Source organism: Felis catus, chromosome D2, assembly GCF_018350175.1.
Source record: "Felis catus isolate Fca126 chromosome D2, F.catus_Fca126_mat1.0, whole genome shotgun sequence".
Lineage (NCBI taxonomy): Eukaryota > Metazoa > Chordata > Mammalia > Carnivora > Felidae > Felis > Felis catus.
In genome coordinates, this window is record NC_058378.1 from 18,010,027 (window position 1) to 18,031,282 (window position 21,256).

The window sequence follows — 21,256 nt, forward strand, 5'->3', positions numbered from 1 at the left end:
GCCTGATGAGGGGCTCGATCTCCCGAACCGTGAGATCATGACCTGAGCCCAAATCAAGAGTCAGAGGCTTAACCAATTGAGCCACCCAGGCGCCCCTGGCTACCTGTTTTCAATCACTCCTCTGAATTCGGTCCCTAGGACCCCTTCCCCACTGCAGTGGACCAGGCACAATCTTGGGACACTCTTGTCTGAGAAGATGGAGACATGACCCCACCCCTGATGGGAGGTGGGGGGCAGGAGAAGATGGGGAGGTGGCTCAGGCAGCAGGGGCACCATCTACAGTGTTCCCTCACTGAAACACACACCTTTGGGGAAAATCACACAATGCGCAAAACCCAGAAAATGCACAAAAGAAACCCAAGCTTCCAATAAAACCGAGTGAGAAAAGTAGTCTCACCCCATGCGAGTGTTTTTGGAGTATGATGTCATTACTCGGGTTAAGGGCTTGTATCCAGAGCAACTCAAACATTTGTACATTACGCATTCATCTCCTCATCCCGTGACCGCTGCTGCCAGCATCATGCTTAAGATTCACAAGGGCACACACCCTCCCCGCGGGTCACAGCGAGTGGCGATGGCAGACCCCACCGTGACCAGAGAGGGGGGATGCGTGGCCTGCCTTGACTCTCCCGTGGTGGGCAGGGAAGTGGCCCATCAGGGTAGGAGCAAAGGGACAGAAAAGCTCAGGGCTGTGCTCACTCCCTGGAGGCGTTGCCTCTCCAGAGTTGCTCCGGGTTCAGTGTCAGGAAAGATTTTGTGCTTTGGCTTATTTTAGTGGACGGTTCCGTTCCAGGTTGAGACCATTTCAATAGGCAGAAGAGCCTTGAGATGTTTGGACATTAATTATTTGTTCTCTGCACGCTTCCCATCCCCTCTGTGCCTGTAGCTATGCCAGAACCTGGGTGCCGCGAGAGGTGGAGGTCAGACTGGACGAGAGGGTGAAAATCAATCCGAAATTCGCATTCCCCCAGGGAGAAGGGAACCTATAATTAGGGATTTTTTTTTTAACAAGGTTGATTTCATGCATCACACACAGCCTGAGGCCGTGCGCAAGGTGGTTACAAGAGGGAGAGAACACACAGCCAGGGCTGTTGAGTCTTGGCCCCCCACCCGCACCCCAATCCCTCCCCACCAGCCACGGGAAAGCAGCTGAGCCTCTGGAAGCAGCAAACACCCTAAATAGAAAATTTCACACATGTGGTCGGCAGATTTTCAAAAGAAGAAATAATGAAGTACTTGTGATAGCAAATAGCCTTCCTTGTATTATTTTTCAAAGCCCGCTGGATTTAACCCCCTGTGGCTTCCGGGCTGCTCCAGTGAACTCATAAACAATAACATTATTCTACCGCCTTAAGAGGCTTTTGACCATCTTTGTAGTAAGGTTAGGAAAAATACTCTTCCCTGAAGTTGAAGGCTTTAGTGACCCCTGGTTCAATTTCAGTTTAAACAATTAAAGCAATTGTACAGTTCCAGCTGCACTATTTGTTGGGGCGGCTATAACAAAGTGCCACATCCTGGTCGGCTTAAACAACGGAATACTATTGTGTCATAGAGCTGGTGGTTCAGGTCCAAGGTCAAGGTGTAGTTTCCTTCCGAGGGCTCTCTCCTTTGCTTGTTGATGGCTGTCTTCTCCCTGTCTGTTGATGTGGTCTCTGTGTATGTCTGTATCCTAATCTATTCTTTTTTAAAAAAATTTTTTTAACGTTTATTTTTGAGAGAGATCAAGAAACCGAGTGCGTGTGAGGGAGGGGCAGAGAGAGAGAGAGAGGGAGACACAGAATCTAAAGGAGGCTCCAGCCTCTGAGCTGTCAGCACAGAACCTGATGTGGGGCACAAACCCACCAGCCATGAGATCCTGATCTGAGCCGAAGTCGGAGACTTAAACAACTGAGCCACCCAGGCGCCCGTAATCTCCTATTCTTATAAGGACACCGATCGTGTTGGATTAGGGCCCATCCGAAAGACCCCATTTTATACTTAATCACCTCTTTAAAGACTTTATATCCAAATACAGTCACATTCTGAGGTCCTGGGGGTTAGAACGTCAACATATATAACTTGGGAAGGGACACCCTTTGGCCGATATCGCCAACCCTAACCTATTGTTTCACGCAATCTGTATGTTTCTCCCTCCATACAAATGGATGCCTACTCAGAATTCTGCGGTTCCCCTTTGTATTATTATGAGTATTATTTGCATCTGCAAATTTCTCTTTTGCAACTTAGCTGCATTTTTCTTTGAACTATAAAAGTGGTAAACCATAACATATTCTTGGGCGTTGGGGCTTTTCCAATTCCTCAAACATACACACAAGACGAAACAAAAGCAGAGCCCCACCTAATGGGCAGGCGGTCTGGCAGGGCTGTTGCCTGGCCGGGTGTCAGTCTGGGCTCTGCCACGTGATACCGTGCAAGCTTGGGCAATCGGGACTTGGTCTTCCCAAGCGTCGGTTCCCCCTCTTCGGAATCACGCTACCCTGTGAGGACTTAAGGACGACCCAATGAGCTAGGCAATTAAAGCGCAGCAGGTGAGAGTCACATCTTTGTAAATGGCATTTTTCTGCGAACCTTCACAGTACCGTATGGCCAAAACCGACTCCACTTCCAAAAATGCTAAACGAAGCTTTCCTGCGACTGACCAGACAGGGTTAACCTTGAGACTTGCTTAGCCGTTCATCCCCAAACATAAGGTCCTCCCCAAACTGCTGTGTGAGACCGCAGTTCTTGATGCCCCTGATGCTGTGAGTCAGGGATGCCGCAGAGCACAGCGGGGATGATGTGTCTCTGCTCCCCGATGCCAGGCCTCCAGGGAGACTTCAATGGCTGCAACTGGACATGTGCACAGCCATCTTCTCTTACTGAACGTTGCCCTGCTGGAAACTTCCCACACCTCTGCTACCTAGACTGGGTAGACTGGAAAGTTCGGCTCAATGGGGCTCAGTGGGGGCTGGGTAGACATGGACTCCCCATGGGGCCTGGGCTTCCCTCGGCACGGGGGCCTCAGTGTTCCCAACCCAAGTGTCCTGGTGAACGGAGCGGAAACAGCATGGCCCCTCATCACCCAGCCACTCCTGCCATTGTATAGGTTGAAAACCAAGAGTCACGAGTCGCTCAGATTCAAGAGGAGGGGCCATAGACCCTAACTCTCCGTGGGGGAAGTGTTTACAGCAATGTTTAGTAAACCACCACAAGACTGTTGGGCAGAAGGAGTGAGACGGACCAGGACACTGGAGAGAGGAAAGCTGCCGCCATCTTGGCCTGGGCAGAGGTGAGGCGAGCACCCCGGCGTTGAGGAGTGTTGCCCTGCTCTCCTGGAAACTGAATGCATTGTCTTATGCCTTCCAAATACGTGCACGGTCCTCCACCATTCGGGGCCTCGGTTCCCCCATCCATTAAATGAAGGGGTTGAAATGGTTGATCTTTAAAGTCTCCTGGGAGGCTCTGTCAGTTAAGCGTCAGACTCCTGATTTCGACTCAGGGCATGATCTCAGCATTTGGTGAGTTCAAGACCCACAGTGAGCTCTGCGCTGACCACAAGGGGACTACTTAGATTCCTCTCTCTCTCTCTCTCTCTCTCTCTCTCTCTCTGTCTGTCTCTCTCCACACCCCCATTCGTGCTCTCTCTGTCTCTCTCAAAACAAACTTTTAAAAAGAGCCTGGGGAAATACATTGTCTCTCACATATAGATGACATGCAGGATGCATAAGCAGCCCAGCATATTTTACTACTCGATTTGAGCACTGGGTTTCCTGTGTTTCTAAAACGCCATGCTGGCTTACCTTTTCTGAGAGATTCCAGAAAGTTGCTCACTTGGACACGGTTTCCCACCGGAGCAGCGCCCCCCATAAGCACCTACTATCTACCTCACGAGCACAACAAACACAAAACTCCGCCGTCTGTCTCAAGGATTGTCCTTTACAGGCCACGTCCCCCAGGAGGTGGGTTGGGGGGCGGGGGCAGGTTGGAAGGATCAAGCACCATGACTTCCCCAGCTTTTCCGTCCCCTCTCCCTTCCTTCTCAGAGATGCTCCCACCCCACCACTAGCATTGTGTTTATACAAGGAGCGAGACAAATGTGCATTTGATGATGCCATAGGCTTGTCACCCTACCCCTCCTCTCCTTCCCTGAGGCTCTCCCAGCCCAGCCTCCTGCTCTCCTGGTCTCAGGCTGCAAACGCCCCAGCAACTCAATTCCCGGGGCCCCGGGCTCTCACCCACAGTGAGAAGAAGCGAGAAGGCATGTACATTTCCCCCGCCACCCCGGCAGCATCCGTCACCGTGTCCGGGGCTTCCTTCGCTGTGCCGGCCACTCCTGTTTACACGGGGATAACGCAGCCAGACCCTTTCTGGCACGATGCCAACACAACCACCTCGATTCTTCCAGCTCCCAATATGGATCAGCGTTGCTTGATTAAGCACACCCGTTTAAAGCCAAAGCCTCGTTAATATCCACGGTTGTAAGCCCATTTCACTTGCATAACTGCTTGCCTTATTATTTGATTTGATTTAGTCCTCTGCCCAGCTGCCATCCTAAGTCTCCTCTCCACTTAATTTAGCATCCAAACTAGATGTGTCTGTCTGGTCACACGTCGGGTCTAGAGGAACACCAAGTCTGGAGAGCCCTCTGGGCTCACTTTTGCCATCTTCCAAAAATGTCCATCCTTTCTCTCCTGGGTGGAGGATATTTTAACCCTGAAAGAGGAAGGGAACAAAACAAGACACGAAAGGGCAAATAGAGACTTGTCTCCTACTCAGGCCAGGAAGGAAACTGTCCTCAGTGCGCGGAACTCAAGTCTATGCCAGGCCGGGCCTCTTCCAGGGGCTGTCACTGACACGTCACAAGATTGCTGGGACAGTCTTCCCATGGAGAGATGGGAGCAGGGGTGGGGATGGTGCTTCTCACATTCTAGCCCGATCCATACCGTTGATGTCATCTCTGCAAGGTCACAGCTCACACCTGCCATCTCTGCTGGAATGCAGGATTCTGTCCATCTCCCTCTGGATGCCTACCCCTCTCGAACTTCTTTGGAGAACACCCCCCATGCCAGGCACTATCCTGGCGAACCTTCTCGGCATAACCCTGGGTGTCACAGTTTTCCAGATAAGAACACAGTGGGGGGAAGACTCACTCCTGGGCTGCCCCCCTGCTCGTCTCTAGACCAGTGACTCTCAAAATTATGGGGTGGTGGAGACAGAGTGCTGTCTCCTGCTAGAGGGTTCTGATTCTCCTCCCCCGGGGCTTTCTCCCTCCCCTCAAATCTCCTTAGGAAATGATTACCAAGGGGCCACCGTTCCAGGGAGAACCTGACGTGTCCTTCAAGAGTGTGGAGAACATGCGGGAGGATTCTGCAGGTGGTGAGGGGTGTATGAACTGGAGGGGCCTGTCTTCCCCCTTACCCTGTACTCTCTAAGGACGTACTGGGGACAATGTGTAGGAAATTAATGTCCACCCATCTCAATTCTTCTGTTGCAGATATTGAGGTGAGCCCTAAAAGTCAATGTTCTACAGGAAGGGGTGGAGCACAAAAACTCTTTCTCCCTGCAGACCAATGCCACAGAAATCTAGGCAATGGAGTGGCAGCGTGTGCCCCCCCCACCGCCCCATGCCAACAAGCCTGCCCCCCGCCCCAAGGGACCCAGATGGTGCTAACAACTATGCATCATCGCAGTGCTTTCTTACGTCAAACAATTTTTTGGCCGTTTCATCAAAATCTAAGCGCATCCATTGAGTCTCACCACCCATGGGGACCCCATCCGTCCTGTGTGACCCAGCGGGGAAAAAGATGGTGAGACGTGCTGGTCTAGGGAATTTCGGGAGGCTCTCTTCTGACCTGCAGTGGGGGAGAGGGGCCCGCCTTGGAGCAGGGTAGAAAGACGGTGCCCCTCACCCCCACCTGCACACACAGGTTGAAAACCAAAACAAAAGGGAGGACTCTTCATCTCATCACAGAATCGCTTCCGGACGACACTGAAAAGCTCCCAGTGGTGAGGGGCAGAGAGCGTTGTATTGGGGATTGAAATGAGTCAGGGATGCTGAGACACAGCCCTGTGCTCTGCCAGAGGTGGTCCCAAGCACCAGGTCCAAAGAACCACCAGCATCAGGTTCTTTTATTTTTTTTTTTTGATGTTTATTTATTTATTTTGCGAGAGAGAGAGAGTATATGAGCAGAGGAGGGACAGAGAGAGAGGGAGAGGGCATCCCAAGCAGGCTCCGCGCTGCCAGTGCAGAGCCCGACGTGGGGCTCAGACCCACAAACTGTGAGATCATGACCTGAGCCGAAGTCAAGAGTCAAATGCTTAACCGACTGAGCCACCCAGGCGCCCCAGTCCTGTGTATTTTCTATGGGGATGAGAGGAGGTCGCGAACCTATGTCTCACAAACACTTCAGAAGAGATTTAGGTCAATTGTCCGTGCCACCAAATGAAGCTGGGTACTGATGGAGATTATGAGAAAGCCAAAACTCCGAAGCCAGAAGGCAATTTGGGATGCTTCTCTTACTGCCACCATGAGGTCTTTGATTTGACAAACGTGCACTTTATTTTTCTAAGTATTTACTTAAATTCCCGTGAGTTTAACATACAGTGTAATATTCAGGGGTACATATAGGGATTCAACACTTCCATACGTCACCTGCTGCTCATCAAGACAAGTGCCCTCCTTCACCCCCATCACCTACTTTACCCATCCCCCCACCCACCTCCTTCCTGGTAGCCCTCAGTTTGTTCTCTATAGTTGAGTCTGGACAAATGTACTATACCCAAGAAACCACACTAAGGTTTATCCCAATGCCAAGAGGATTTGAGATTTTGCTCCATAGGAAATACGACCCTGATGGGCTGCTAGTAAACCTATGCACCTGTCAGATTACCCTCTGCCTACAACCTTCCCCACCCCCCCGCCCCCCTTACCCTGGTAGCTACCACGGTATCCCATCTGTTCTAACACTTGCCTTTGGTCCTGAACAAGGCTTCCTGTACTGACCTTCACCACCCAGCCAGCAGGATTTCTCCATTAATGACCCAGCATTGTCTAGCATCGCTGTTGCTATGGTGACAGTCACTCATGAATACACTAAAAGAAAAATAGCCCACACTCTAGCAGGTGCATAGCCCTGGCACGGCATACCGGTACTGGCTCGTAAAGTTTTCTAGTTTCCCCCAAGACTTTTCTTTCCCCCAAGACTTAAAATTAGGAACCAATGTAACTGCTAAGAACACGATTCTCCTAGCAACCAGAGAAATGCTCTTCCCTCCTGTTGGGGAAGTTAAAAATAACATTGCTTGTACCACTGTAACCAGCTGGAATCTCCAAATTATGTCCCGGAACATCCGCCTGGTCATAGCAGATAGCACCTATCGTCAAGGTGACCTTTCTAAGGCACAAATGTCATTCGGCTGCACAGAAGCATTCAGGCTTCCTCTTTCCCGAGTGGGAGAAAGGTCATACTCACCTTGGGCCTTGTGAGCGGGGGCAGGGTTCCCTTCTTACCCATTCTCAGCAAGGCGCCAACGTTCTAGGCATAAGCAATCGCTCGAGATTCTCTGCAGACCTTGTGCCTGCCAGCCTGGATGCCTGCCCTCTCCCCTTCCTCCCTCCCTCTTTCCCTTCCTGTTGATATAATTAACATACAATAAAATTTAAAAATCCTAAGGGATCAGTTCAATGAGTTTTGACAATTAACGTATGCAGGGCAAGATACCAAACATTTCCAGTGTTCTAGAAAGGTCTCTCGTGTCCCTCTCCAGTCAATCAACCATCCCCCAACCCAGAGGCAACCATTTTCTGACCTCTATTTCCACAGATGAGTTTTGTCTGTTCTGAAACTTCATAAATGGAATGGTATAGAAAATATTATTGGGTGTATTCCATTGTGTGACTATGGCACCATTTAAAAATCGACTTTTCTGTTGATGGACATTTGAGGTGTTTTCAGTTTGAGATTATCATGAATAAGACTCCTTAAGAATATTTTTATGCTAGCCTTTTTGTGGAAAATCATTTATTTCTCTTGGGCAAATGCCTAGAAGTGGAATTGCTGGGTCATGGGGAAGCTGTATGCTTAACTTTATTACAGACTGCCAGATGGTTCTCCAAACTGCTTGTACTGTTTGACTCTTCCATCATCGTAGACAAGAGTCCAACTTCTCCACACCCCCACTAACATTTGGTATTGTCATTGTTGTTGTTGTCTTAATTTTGCCATTCCCGGTGGGTGTGTAACAGTATCTCATTGTGCTTTTAATTTGCATTTTTCTGACAATTAATAACCTGAGTATATCTGAGTACATTCTCATGTACTTACGGGCCACTTCCATATCATCTTTTGTGAAGTATCTGTCCAACGTTTTTGTCCATTTAAAAAACTGAATTGTTTATCTTCTCATTAATTAATTTGTTAATAATATATTCTGGATATATGTTCTGCAAATAGATTTTCCCTATCTGTGGTTTGTCTGCTCGTTTTCCGAATGGTAACTTTGATGGGCAGGAATTTTTAATTGTGAGGAAGTCCATTTCATCAGTTACTTTCTTGTTATGGTTTGTCATTTTTGTGTCTTGTCTCAACACTCTATATCTAACTGAAGGTTGCAAAGAATTTCTCTTCTATTTTCTTCTAGAAGATTTGTGGTTCTGTTTTTCTCATATAGACTTTTGATTCATCTCAAATTATTGTTTTATTTGTTCAGTGAGACAGGAGTTGGCGTTATTTTTTTTCTCATAAGAATATTCAGTATTTCCAGCACTATCTGTTGAAAGATTTTCCTGTCACCACTAAATTATTTTGGTGCCCTTGTCTAAAATGAGTTGACTGCAAAAGTATAGGTCTATTTCTGGACTCTCCCTTCTGTTCCATTGACCTGCGTGTCTATTCCTATGCAATAGCATGCTGTCTTGATTATTGGGTTTATAGCAAGTCTTGAAATCATGTAGTGTAAGTTCCTCCACACGTTTCCACTTTGTCAAGATAATTTTGGCACTTCTGGCACTTCCTCTGAATTTCCATAAAAATTTTAGGATTAGATTTTCTATTTCTTCCCCCCAAACCTGCTGTAATTTTGGTAGACACTCCATTGGAACTATAGATCAATTTAGAGCAAATTAATATTTTAAAACGTTGACTCTTCTGATCCATGAATATGGTATATCTCTCCACTTGTTTATATCTTCTTTAATTACTCTCAAAAATGCTTACAGTTTCCAGGGTAAAATTCTTGCTTATCTTTCATTAAATTCACTCCTAGATATTTGATTTTATAAATGCTATTGAAAGAGTATTTTTTTATTTTTCAATAAAATAAAATCATTTATTACTTCACCTGTGTACTTTGGCATGTACAGTTTCAGACACAGGGCATGCCTTCCTCCTTGTCTGCATACACACTTGCTACCCCTCCTTCCAGGCATCACCCTCTGTAGGAAGCCTGACTCTGTTTTCCTGGCCTGAGTAATCTCATTTCTGTGTTATGATAAAGATCTGTGTGGTTTCATGATAATGCAAAGATCTTGCCATATTTAACTAGGTGTTTATTGTCTGTCTCCTAACTAGACCTTGAGTTCTTTGAGAGCAGCAGCTGTGTCTTCAATCTCTTTTCACAATATCAAGTGAAACAGTCAGCTTATAGACTCACAAGTTAAACAAGGACATCTTAAAGTGGTAAAGAATCTCAGATGTCGTCATGTTCAATACTCTACGTGAAACTCCACTATATTGTTGCATGGCCAGAATGCAGCGAACCTGTCTGATTTGGGCTATGGTAGATATGATACACTTTATGTGCTCTTTGTGTCCATTAACAGTAGACCCATGGAAGAGGCTTCCATTGAAACTAAGAAACATTCTGGATTCCCTACTTGCATAGTAAAGATCTAGTGTCAAATCTACTTGGATAATATTGCCTCCCCTTTGTTCTTTGGTTGTAAGCACAGTTCAAACAGTCTAATTCCTTATCTATTAAAATTTTTTTTTCAACGTTTATTTATTTTTGGGACAGAGAGAGACAGAGCATGAACAGGGGAGGGGCAGAGAGAGAGGGAGACACAGAATCGGAAGCAGGCTCCAGGCTCTGAGCCATCAGCCCAGAGCCTGACGCGGGGCTCGAACTCGCGGACTGCGAGATCGTGACCTGGCTGAAGTCGGACGCTTAACCGACTGCGCCACCCAGGCGCCCCTCTAATTCCTTATCTATTAAACGTGTCCAATTGGTACCATTTAATGTTTTAGAAAGTTTTATCATTACATTTCCACAATTAGTATGTAATATTTACATGATTTTTTTTCAAATGTTTATTTAAATTCCAGTTAACATACAATGAAATATTGGTTTTAGGAATAGAACCCAGTGATTCATCACTTACATACAACACCCAGTGCTCATCACCAGTGCCCTCCTCAATACCCATCACCCATTTAGCCCACCCCCCACCCACCTCCCTCCATCAACCCTCAGTTTGTTTTCTATCATTAATATTTGCTACTCACACCAATTCTAGGTGTGAGAAATTGTAGCTGCATGAAACTTCTTGTTCTGCCACTCATCAGGTGTTTAATTTTGTCTCTACATACATAAGGATAAATGTATGAGTGTGTTCATTGTGTAAATCACACATTACTTACGTTGATGGAAATGTGGTTGTTCATCTCTAAGAACTGGAGGGGTGCAGTGTATTAAATGCATTTTACAGTGTACTATACAGCAGATAGAAGTGGGGAATTAGATGCATACAATATGGATAGATCTTAAGAGCAGTGCCAATGGGGAAAAGAAATATATAACATACAAATTTTGTGTAAATTAAAAATTCATCACACGTCAATAAAAACGCATCAAAGTGGCAAACTTTATTTTTGAAAAATACATTCAAGCAAAAAGATCCACCAGAATTATTTCAGGTAGAGAAAGGTGCATTACAGGAGCAGAAATAGGGGATAAAGGAAAATCAATCCATGAACCGAGGAAGAGTCCAGCAGGTCGCTAGCAATAATATGCCGTGAAATGAGGGGCTTGAGAGACTCAAGTTTCCATTTTTAACAGCTGAAAGAAGAGGAATTTAAAAAAGGTAAAAATCAGATTTTGAGGGGATTAAGTGAGGTAATTCATGAAAAGCACTTAGCAAGTGCCCTAGCACATGGTAACTATTGACGAATTTTATGAAGCTAATATTAGTAGACTAATCTGTGCTAAAAAGCACCCTCCATGGGGGGCGGGACCTCCATTTTGTTCATGCGAGCATCTCGAGCATCAGAGCAGCGTCTGTCACGTTTGCAGGTGCTCGATAAATATTTGTTGAGGGAATAACAGGCACTGAGATACAACGATGGGCAAAAGCAATATTGCTTCCGCCCTTACGGAGCTAACAGTTTGGAAGAGAGACAAACACCAATAAAAAACATACATAAATAAATACACAATTGCAATCGTTTCTAAATGCAAGTGCTCGTGGTTCCCTGAGAGTCCATAATGGGGGTATTCAAATGGGTCAGAGCGATCAGAAAAAGCTTCCTTGAGCAAGTGACCTTCGAGTCATGGTGAGTAAGAATTAACTAGATACAAAGAGGAAGATCATTCCAGGCAGGAAACCTAGCATGTGCAATGTCCCCGTGGCAGACGAGAGCTTGGCAAATACGAGAGCCTGAAAGACAGGGCGAGGGGGCCCGGCTGGGCAGTGAGGCTGGAGAAGGAGGCGGGGCCAGACCAGGCAAGACCTTACCAGCCATGTCAAGGAACTTGCCTTTATTTTCTGAGCCAGGGAAAGCCGATGAAAGGCTGTAAGAGCAGAGAGACACAATCAGGTATTCGTTTTTAGAAGACGGTTCAGGCATCAGCTTTTAGTGTATGTGGCACTGGGCTAGTAGTGAAAGGACAGAGAAAAGTGACCAGATCGTCAACGTTGGCTGGGATTGTTAGCATTTGCGAACCATCGACATAAGACGTGGAACACAGCTAATCAATGTGGTCGATTCCTAGATGTCAAGAAAAGTCTGAATCTATCTGGAATAATGCTGGGGCTCCTGGGAGGGGCTTATGGATCATAAGATGACCAAGACTGATTAAGAGCAAAGGCCGTTCCTCTGTCTCTCCTGATACTCTCCCACTGTTTGACAACTGGAAGGATTTGGGCTTGATGAACGTTTCATTCCCAAAGTATGCTTTCCAACTAGTTGGTGATGCTCCTGGCCTTGTTGATATGCAAATGCCTCACGTTTATCAACTCACCTTGGCCTCTGGTGCTGCCAACAGGCCCTGAGGCACCATCGCCTCTGACTGCCCATTGGCAGGACTTTCTTGACCACATTGGTCCAACCCACAGGCTACACACCCACCTGCCAAGAGGAGGGAGAGAGCACATGTTCTGCAATCCGTTTGTCACTCACCCAAGGGCCAAGCCAAAGAACACACTGAGCCCCTTGAGCTCTGTACCTCCCACAACCATCTGCATCTGCCCACCCTTGCCACACCCACCCTGAGGCAAGGCCACACCTGGCCTCCAGAACAAAGCCCAACTCCAAGCTCTCTCAAAAATCAGATTGGTTGCGGGGTGCCTGGGTGGCGCAGTCGGTTAAGCGTCCGACTTCAGCCAGGTCACGATCTCGCGGTCCGTGAGTTCAAGCCTCGCGGTCCGTGAGTTCAAGCCCCGCGTCAGGCTCTGGGCTGATGGCTCAGAGCCTGGAGCCTGTTTCCGATTCTGTGTCTCCCTCTCTCTCTGCCCCTCCCCGTTCATGCTCTGTCTCTCTCTCTGTCCCAAAAATAAATAAATGTTAAAAAAAAAAATCAGATTGGGTGCATAAACTTATGTTCTCACTTTTCTTTCTAAGGTACTGCACCCACCTCACCCTCCCCCTGAACTACACCCAGTGCAAAAAGCCGTCCCTGTGAACCAAGCCATTGGCTCTCACCTTGCAACCACTCCATAAATGTTAGATCCTTCTCTGTACGCTTCCTACAGGGGAGACCCTCACTCCTTGCCACCGGATGCCTCAGTATTCGTTCTCATAGAAGGCATCTTATGACCCCGTCAGGTTCTAAGAATCAAAACTACATGTGACATCTCCTTCTTAAAAAGGCATTCCGAAGAAGGCTGGTCGCAATAGAAAATATCAGTAACTAGGAGAGGGGTCCCCTGAATGCTGTATGGTCCATCAGATACTTCTTTTTCTTCTCTTGGGTATCAGCTAATCTTCCTCCAGTACGGAATCCATCTGACACATTCATACATTCATACCCTGCCCCCCACCCCAGGGTGTGTCATTTTCCTCACTAACTCGGTGAACACATCAGTCATTCAGTGAATCACTTGGCAAATTTCCTCAGGACCCACTGGACACAAAGCCACCGTCGTGGACACACAACTTCTGCAGGAAGGGCATATGCCCCAAAGCTCGAGAATTAGGAGACCCCTAGTTCTGCACGGCCTCTTCAAATGCAGAGAGAAACACGTTTCAAGTCCCTGCTAACAAGGACAAGTTCCAGCCAGAGCTGACCTTCAGCTCACTCACTGGGAATCCAAGTCTCTGTCAGCCATGGGAGTCAGGGGCCAAGTTCTCTGCCAAATTACTGGTGCAGTCTGGCCTGAGATGCCCTCTCTCTACATGGGGATTCAAGTAGCTCTTGTCCCACTAACGTCCACATACTGTGTCCTACATTTCTCTACCTTGTACCCCACATTTGTCAATTTAAAAATGTTTAGGGGCTCCTTGGTGACTGAGTTCATGAAGCATCTGGCTGTTGATTCCAGCTCAGGTCATGATTCCAGGGTCATGGGATCAAGCCTCACGTTGGGCTCTGTGTTGAGTGTGGAACCTGCTAAGATCCTTTCTCTCTCCCTCTGCCCCTCTCCTCAGCTTGTGCTCTCTCTCTCTCTAAAAAAATTAAAATAAAAATTAAAAATAAAAATGACTAAAGTTCACAGCAGCATTATTCACACTCAAAAGGCAGAAATAAATCAAATGTCCATCAACAGATGAATGGAATGGAATGGAATATTATTCAGCCTTAAAAAAAAGAAGGAGATTCTGGGGCTGCCGGGGTGGCTTAGTCGGTTAAGCATCCAACTTGAGCTCAGGTCATGATCTCATGGTTCGTGAGTTCAAGCCCCATGGCAGTCTCTGTGCTGACAGCTCAGAGCCTGAAGCCTGCTTTGGATTCTGTGTCTCCCTCTCTCTCTGCCTCTCGCCCACTCGCACTCTGTCTCTGTCTGTCTGTCTCTCTCTCAAATAAATTAAAAAAAAAAGGGGGGATTCTGACACAGGCTATATGTATCTCACATACACACACACATATAGAAATAGAGAGAGACCTCTATAAAGATACAGTTATATATATCATATGTATATCTTATAATGTAGATCATATATATATATATATATATATATATATATATATATCCAGCCTCTGCCCCTTGTCTGTAACTTTCTACTCCAACACTGAGAAATCTAGCTCCCATCAACTCCCATCCACTCACTGAAATAAGCGTTCAATTCCAGGGGCACCTGGGTGGCTCAGTCGGTTGAGCTTTCGACTCTTGATTTTGGTTTTGGCCTGTCTCAGCTTTCGGCAAGCCTTCCTCACTGAGCTTAATCATTTCTAGCTTTTGATGTACAGTGAGAGACGTGTGATTCTGCCTTTCACTTGAACACTTAGAGGCCACCGTAGGGGAATTACTTGGCCCGATTTCAATATTGTGTCTCAGAGAGAGAGGGAGCCGTCAGAACACGCACAACATTTATCAACTAAGTTTGCCATCTGATATGGGCTTGGCGAGGCATGCCTGGATGTAACCTTTTCAGACTGACTTCTTTCACTTAGCGATATGCATTTAAGTTTCCACCGTGTCTTTTCATGGCTTGGTATCCCATTGCTTTTTATGCATTATCCGGATATAATATACTTTGTATATTTATCTTAAAGGACACATTGGTTGCTCCCCAGTTTTAGTGACTATGAATAAAGACGCTATAAATATTCGTGTACGGGTTTTTGTGTGGTGAGTTGTCCACTCACTTGGGTAAATTGGCAGCGAGATTGTTGAACTGCATGGTCAAAGTACGGTTAGCTCTGAAAGAAACCACCACACTGTCTCTCAAAGCAGCTATACCCAGGTTCGCATCCCCGTCAACAAGGAACGAGAGTTCCTCATTCTCGCTAGGATGTGGGCCTGCCAGTTTTCCAGACTTGGAGCTATTCTAACGGGTGTGTAGTGGGATCTCATTGTTGTTTGAATCTGCAGTACCTTTAACAAGAGGTGATGTTGAGAAGCTTTTCGCATGCTTTCTTTGGCCACCTGTATGCCTTGCTCGGTGTGGTGCCTGGGTGTCCGTTCAGATCCTTTTTTCCTTTCGTAATTGAGAATTTTTAAATTTTTATTTATTTTTTTATTTGAGAGAGAGAGAGAAAGTGGTAGCGGGGGAAAGAGACAGAGGAAGAGAGAGAGAGAGAGAGAGAGAGAGAGAGAGAGAGAGAGAGAATTCCAAGCAGGTTCCATGCTCATCAGCTCATCATGGGCCCAACATGGGGCTCAATCTCAAGACCCTAGGATCATGACCTGAGCTGAAATCAAGAGTCGGCTGCTCAACCGACACTGAACCACCCAGGCACTCCCATAATTGAGATTTTATTGGTTGTTCTGAGGGTCAATGCACAGACATTATGAAGAATTTGTACACAATTCCTAATGCAGGTGCCAAACATATAAGGAGCCTGTAGTTTTTGTTTTTTTAACGTTTATTTTATTTTTGAGACAGAGAGAGACAGAGCATGAACAGGGGAGGGGCAGAGAGAGGGAGACACAGAATCTGAAACAGGCTCCAGGCTCTGAGCGGTCAGCACAGAGCCCGACGCGGGGCTCGAACTCACGGACCTCGAGATCGTGACCTGAGCCGAAGTCGGATGCTTAACCGACTGAGCCACCCAGGCGCCCTGCCTGTAGTTTTTTTCTAAACCGTGGTTCTAGTGACATTCCCAGCTTAAAATTTTCAGGCAAGTTTTCCTAAGAAGACGCTAGGTCACAATATCTTCAGGGGTTGATCAACGGTTACACTGTAAGCATCGGTAATTCACATGTCACTATTATGGATCCTACACACTCAAAATATCAATGTCTCAGGGCACAGTAACAGAGTTGTTAGGCAAACTGGACTACCATGACCAGAGGTCTTAAAGAATGTACACATCAGGGCACCCAGTGGCTCAGTCGGCGAAGCATCCGACGTCAGCTCAGGTCATGACCTCAAAGTTCATGAGTTCGAGCCCCGCATTGAGCTTTCTGCTGTCAACCCAGAGCCCGCTTTGGATCCCTCCCCCACCTCTGCACCTCCCCCACTCTCGCACATGCTCTCTCTCTCTCTCTCTCTCTCTCAAAAATAAACATTAAAAAAGAAAAAAAAAGAATGCACATAGTTTAAGACTCAAGAGCAAACTAAGATCAGGCAGCAGTTGCTTGGAAGAAACAATTCTCCTGAGAACAACGTGGGAATAGAAGGGTCGTTTCAAATGTTCGGGACTGACGTGCCATTCATAAGGGGGATCGAGCTACAGGCCACAGGCTGGCTTATCACTTGGCTGGCTTTGGGAAAGGCAGCCCTCCACCCCCTGTTTAATTACCGTGATAAGGGGCCGGGGTCAAATGTATCAGACATGGATAGGGTAGGGGCCTCCCTGACTCTCACAGGGGGCACAGTACACAGGCCAATTCAGGTTTTTCTTGGGCAAAGCTGATCACAGAGTTTCCCGCAATGGCCAACTCTCCTCCTTGTCGTCCCTGCTAGCAAATATCCACCTGTCCCACGACCCAGGAACATTCGTATTAGAGGCTCCCCTAAAGAAGAAGGCCACGTGAAACCGAAGGAACTTCTGGTTTGGGGACCTGTCCCCTGCCATAAAGGCAACAGCCCATCCCAGAATTCAATACCCCAACTGAGCAAAGGCATTTAACGCTGTTGCCCTCCCGCTCTTGGTCAGGGTGGAGCCTAGACACTGTAACTTGTAAAAGAACTTGTCAACAAGATCAAGAGTGAAAGAGGAGGAGGGGTCTACCGTGGGCCCGTTCACTCTGTGCCTGGGATTTCTGCTATTCTGCTGTATAAATATGCTTTGTGCCCAACGGTAAACTCAACTGACACTTGTGTAGACTTTATTTTCACAGGCATTCCGCCTTCTGACATCACATGGGGTAGATATCATTACGCCCATTGTGTAGAGGAGGGAACTGATGAGGAGAAAAATTAGGTAATTCGTGCCAGGTGGCACAGCTGGTGGGTAAAACTAAGATTTAAACCACTGCTCTCTGGAAGGTCCCAGGGGAAAGTGATGCTATCATGGTCTCCTAAAGATATTTCTAACAAATGGTGTTTTGCGTGTGGGTTTGTGTGTGTGTGTGTGTGTGTGTGTGTGTGTCTCAGAAATGGCCTCTGGCAAGGGTACAACATGGGATGTAATCTGTATGTGGATGTGAGTCTTGAGGGTGCCCCAGGATTCAATCGTGTCTTACTTAAGTAGCTCACGTCTCCCAAAAGGAGGTGTGGCATTTTCGCTAAAGCAGATGCCATTTTCCATGAATCATAGCTAGTTTTGTGCCTCTGAGAAGCCTTCAGAAATGCTCACCAGCTTTCTGCAGTCTCTTGAACAAGACGCCGTCCACAAGATAATTAATATGTCCCCTTTACCTTCTCTGCCTGTGGTCACCACGAATGTCCCTTCATGGGGTCTAAAGCAAGGTATTTATCAGAGGGAAGGAAAAAAAGTTATGTTAGCCAAGTCTGTTCCTCGTGTGTTTCCCGCTCTTCTTTGTGTGTATTTTATTTTATTTTATTATTTTTTTTAACGTTTATTTATTTTTGAGACAGAGAGAGACAGAGCATGAACAGGGGAGGGGCAGAGAGAGGGAGACACAGAATCCGAAACAGGCTCCAGGCTCCGAGCGGTCAGCACAGAGCCCGACGCGGGGCTCGAACTCATGGACCATGAGATCATGACCTGAGCCGAAGTCGGGCGCTTAACTGACTGAGCCACCCAGGTGCCCCTCTTTGTGTGTATTTTAAAACTCGCTTCAGTCTTGGGCCAAAATATTTCATTGCTGTTGTGGCCCACATCTTTCTCATTTCCACTTGAGGGCTGCGCTTCGTGGTAAAAATCACAAGGGCAATTGTAATTACAGTGCAGACACATCTGCATTTCAAATGAACTCAATCCATTTTGGTTCTCATGATATTGGGGGATGAATAAATCATGCTCTTTAAGTTGTGAATGGCTGCAATACCGAGTCTCAGGAGAGAGAGAGAAACTGCAGGCTCCAAAATGCTCTGAGCTATTCTGGGCAGCTAAGCTGTTGCTTTGAGGGCTCGTTATCAACCTGGATATTATTCCCTTTGGAAAATTTTGAAATGGTCCCGAAAAGTTCATCACTGCCCTGGAGGAGTTGTATCAGGTTATCTCAACCTTCGCACAAGAGCCACCCACTCTTTCCTCACTTAGAAAAGCATATCCTTCGCTTGTGACAAGACAACCTGCCAGAAATGCCACCAGTAGTGATTTATTATAAGTTGGTAATTTATTGCTTTGGTTTTCATCTAAGGGACCTGTCATGGAGGAGAGACGGAGCATGAGTAGTTTCCTGTGGGCCGTGGTAGGATTGTTTGTGTTTAGTCCCTGGGCCACCCAAGACTTTCTGTCAAAACCAAAAGCCAAACTTCAGCTTCCGGCAGTAAGGCAGTTTGGGCACCCTGTCCAACCCTTCGGATTGAAGTGACCATATTCAATCGTGCCTTTTAAATGCATCATTGGATGGAACCAAAGCAAGGAATCCACAGAGACTCAGAGCAAAGCAAAAGCACAAACCTTAGGAGGTAAGCAAGTGGAAAGCTAGTTTTCACTTAGAAGGTTTCTCTTGAAACATAGAAAACTTGAGGTTCTGCTTGGATACGTACACAGGTGTGAGAGGCCAGATTGAAATCTTAGGGACCATCCCAAGTAAGGAATCTGATACAGAATAGATGCATAAGACCGGGAACCCAGAGGGCTATAATTTCTTGTGTTAGGGTGAACCAGAAATAAACCTTAACTGCAGACGGTTAAAGCCAGGAAATTACCTGTCTAGACTTAACTGCTGGGGAAAAGAACAAACATTCCCCTGAGAATACATAGCTCTAAAGGAGATATTGTCCAAGTGTTGGGACTAAATTCAGATGATCTCTGTAGCCTCTAAAAACCACTTGTAGATAATTTTATTGAAAGTAGTCCCAGGTAGGGACCCCTGGGTGGCTCAGTTAGTTAAGCATCTTTCGATTTTGGCTCAGATCATGATCTCATGGTTTGTGGGTTTGAGCCCCGCCTTGGGCTCTGCACTGATAGGTCAGAGCCTGGAGCCTGCTTAGAATTCTCTCTCTCCCTCTCTCTCTCTGCCCCTCCTCTGCTCACACATACTCTCTCTCTCTCTCTAAAAATAAATAAACATTTTTTTTAATTAAAAAAAAAAGTAGTCCCAAGTTTGCATCACATCCAGGCTACTGCAAAAAGCAAATGAAAGAACTCAGCACTATCCCAGGACTCAAAGGCTTTTCGGGACTAATGGTCCAAGGAAATAAGGTGTCCGTGGCACAAGTCACAAGACCCACAAGGAAAGAAAGCACTATGTGCCAGAGCCAGCACGATCCACAGACAGAAAAAAAAAAAAAAAGTCCTAAAAGGGATCTTGAAAATATGAGCTAGGAACAACAGATCCCACAAAATGAGTATGAAGACACTTTTTTAAAAGAACAATTGAAATGAGAAAGCAAGCAGTGCAATGAAAACCCCATGGATTAGCCAGCAGATTAGAGATGGCTAAAGAGAAATTCAGTGAACTTGAAGACAGGTGAGAAACATGTTCTACAAGGCAACTTGGTGCCACAAAGGGAAACAAACCATGAAAAAGGAGTCAGGAAACAGAGAGCCTACAGTGATAGGGTGTGACAAATGTCTTAACAGACTCTCAGCATGAGGAGGCCAGATCATATATATTTTTTAAATTATAGATGAAAATGTATCCAGGATAGTGGACAGACACCAATTTTCAGATTCAAGGAACGAGGTGAATTCCAAAGGGACAGCAGCTGGAAGACCTATCATATAAGGAAAAATGGCAAGCCAAGAAATTGACGAATACGTCGGTAAATCTAATGTACATTTATAATACAAGAAACAATAATATTAGACTTACAGGCCAAAAGCAGTGTAGAATTAAAATTCTAGACAATATAAAATTCACATCGAAAGAGTGTTGGTCATTTTTAAAGTTCTTGAAGGTCCTTGTATTTTTCAAGAGGAGGTTAAAGATGCTTTTTACTTTTAGTCTTTATAGGCGACATATACGTACCTGAAAATCTAAGCTTTCAAAAGGCTAGAAACTACTCTTTAAAAAGTAGAAATGGTAAACTCCACACCCAAAAACCAAATAATCCAGTGAGGAAATGGGCAGAAAACATGAATAGACACTTGTCTAAAGAAGAAATCCAGATGGCCAACAGGCGCATGAAAAGATGCTTAATGTCGCTCCTCATCAGGGAAATACAAATCAAAACCACACTCAGATATCACCTCACGCCAGTCAGAGTGGCTAAAATGAACAAATCAGGAGACTATAGATGCTGGAGAGGATGTGGAGAAAGGGAACCCTCTTGCACTGTTGGTGGGAATGCAAACTGGTGCAGCCGCTCTGGAAAACAGTGTGGAGGTTCCTCAAAACATTAAAAATAGAACTACCCTATGACCCAGCAATAGCACTGCTAGGAATTTACCGAAGGGATACAGGAGTGCTGGTGCATAGGGGAACTTGTACCCCAATGTTTATAGCAGCACTTTCAACCATAGCCAAATGATGGAAAGAGCCTAAATGTCCATCAACGGATGAATGGATAAAGAAATTGTGGTTTATATACACAATGGAATACTACTTGGCAATGAGAAAGAATGAAATCTGGCCTTTTGTAGCAATGTGGATGGAACGGGAGAGTGTGATGCTAAGTGAAATAAGCCATACAGAGAAAGACAGATACCATATGTTTTCACTCTTATGTGGATCCTGAGAAACTTAACAGAAGACCATGGGGGAGGAGAAGGAGAAAAAAAAAAGTTACAAAGAGGGAAGGAGGCAAACCATAAGAGACTCTTAAAAACTGAGAATAAACTGAGGGTTGATGGCGGGTGGGTGGGAGGGGACGGTGGGTGATGGGCATTGAGGAGGGCACCTGTTGGGATGAGCACTGGGTGTTGTATGGAAACCAAT

At 46.1% G+C, this 21,256-nt stretch overlaps 1 long non-coding RNA gene across 1 annotated transcript; it reads right to left on the reverse strand.

Moving 5' to 3' along the window:
• Positions 1–11,731: 11,731 nt before the first annotated feature.
• Positions 11,732–13,023, reverse strand: LOC111557026. Its single transcript, XR_002736764.2, has 3 exons — positions 12,897–13,023; positions 12,217–12,323; positions 11,732–11,766 (listed from the first exon to the last, which is right to left on the reverse strand). It is a non-coding gene; the product is annotated as an uncharacterized LOC111557026 (long non-coding RNA).
• Between the last annotated feature and the right edge of the window lie 8,233 nt (positions 13,024–21,256).